Here is a 2,197-nt window from a genome sequence, read left to right as displayed (position 1 = left end):
CATCAATATCCTGACGTTTCATATAAACGCATGATATTGACGTTCTCCCTCACGAACTTCGTAACTGAGTTGCCAGATTTGGAAACGTGTAAATTTCCATTTCATTTTCATTTTCAGACATTTCATTTTTGTTCATCTTTTTGCGATAGCAATTGACTTTCACAAACTTCTGAAATAAAAATAAGCATAAATGAAGCATTTGGTTTGGAAACTGAAATGAAAACTTTTAATAGCTAAATAGGTACTTTTCGCAACACAAATCAAAACCTCAAGGTGAACTGACAATGTGAAGAGCTACGTGCTTCAAGTGATTAAATAACGCCAAGCAAAAATTTACATTTGAATTTTACCAATTCAAAAGTACTTTTGAGCCTTTTAAAAGGTGTGTCACATCAAATTGCATCACGGAAAAAACGCTGTAGAAATTTAATTTTTAGGAATTATATCTTCAGCTTTCGCTTATAATCAGATAAGAGTGTATAGATCACGTTGGCCATGCTTCACTGTAAATTTTTCGTAAATTTGGAAAAATGTCGAACGAAAAAGAGCGTCGTGAATTAATCCTGCGCACTCATTTCGAGAATCCGGAGTTGTCACATCGGGACATCGGTAAGATGCTGGGAATCGTCCAATCCACGGTCAGCAGAGTACTAAAACGATACTTCGAGAACCTAACCATCGACCGGAAGGTGAAGAACGGCAAAAATGGATGCTCCGTCAGTGAAAAAGATCACAAGCGCGTAGTTAAGCAGTTTAGACGTGATCCGAGAAGTTCGGTCCGGGATGTCGCCAATAAGCTGAATTTGTCAAGTTCATTCGTCCAGCGGACCAAGCAGCGGGAGGGCCTGCGTACATACAAGGTTCAGAAGGCTCCTAATCGCGACGAAAGGCAAAACATGGTGGGGAAGACGCGAGCCCTGTACACCGAAATGCTGACGAAGCCGCATTGTCTGGTAATGGACGACGAAACCTACGTCAAAGCGGACTTTCGTCAGCTGCCGGGCCTGTTGTTCTTCTCCGCAGAGGACAAATTCAGCGTTCCGGAGGAGATTCGCAAGCAGAAACTATCCAAGTTTGCCAAAAAGTACATGGTGTGGCAAGCGCCGGAGCTTCGTCCAATAGAGAAATATTGGGCGATTATGAAGCAGGCCCTTCGGAAGAACCCAAAAGTTGTCAAATCGGAGGCGGACTTCAAGAGAAAATGGATTTCTGTTAAAAAAAAACTACAACCTGACGTTGTACAGAACCTTATGGACGGGGTAAAGAGGAAGGTGCGAGCATACGGGCTTGGGCTCGAAGTATGAATAAAAAGAAAATGCCAAAAGTTGTTTAATAGTTTTTATTTTACTGTCTAAAATTTTCAAAAGGATCGGTCTACTGGGCGAATTTCTACAGCGTTTTTTCCGTGATGCAATTTGATGTGACACACCCTTTATTCTGATGGAAAATAGTTTGGATCCCAAACTCAAATGTCGCCAATAGTTATCGCCGATACTTTTGTAGTCCCGGGTTGATGGCGATCTAAGGCGGCTCGCACACCAGAGCAATAAACAACTAGCAACTATCAACATGCAATAAGCAATATTATCGCCAATGGATTTTTCCATCTGATTTTTGGTGATCTCGCACACCGACGCAATACGATATCGCTATCGCCTTCACAGAGCAACACATGTCGCTAGCAACATGACGTGTCGGTTGAAGAGCAACTTATCGCTCATTAATTTGACAATTCGTACATTAAATAGATTGTTTGCATAATGTCAGGCGTTATTATTGATCTGGTATGTGAAGTACAACAAAATATGTTGCCTGTTGCATATTGCGTATTGCAGCTTGCTAGTTGCTTGTTGCTCCGGTGTGCGAGCCGCCTAAGACAAGACATGACAACTTGACAGCTTGAGTTTAGATCGGATGTCGTAAGCTTGACTGCCACGATATTGAAGACATTTTTTGTCAATAATGTTGATCGAGTAAGGTGCCCACAATTCATATTTCACATGACCAATGTTTTCATCAATATAATAACATGTATCATCAAATAGATGTGCTTGGTTCTGCTCGTGAATGGGTCAGTGTAGCTTCCGAGTTTCCTACCCCTGAAATAATGTCGCGCATTTTTGCTTTTATTTTTCTCTCGTTGCGCTCGCAACTTGAACGCCGCATCCCATCAATTGCAGCGAAAGTGTCAGAAAAA

The sequence above is a fragment of the Toxorhynchites rutilus genome, chromosome 1 (assembly GCF_029784135.1).
Source record: "Toxorhynchites rutilus septentrionalis strain SRP chromosome 1, ASM2978413v1, whole genome shotgun sequence".
Lineage (NCBI taxonomy): Eukaryota > Metazoa > Arthropoda > Insecta > Diptera > Culicidae > Toxorhynchites > Toxorhynchites rutilus.
The sequence above is the reverse complement of the archived record's forward strand: the minus strand, read 5'-3'. Positions refer to the sequence as shown.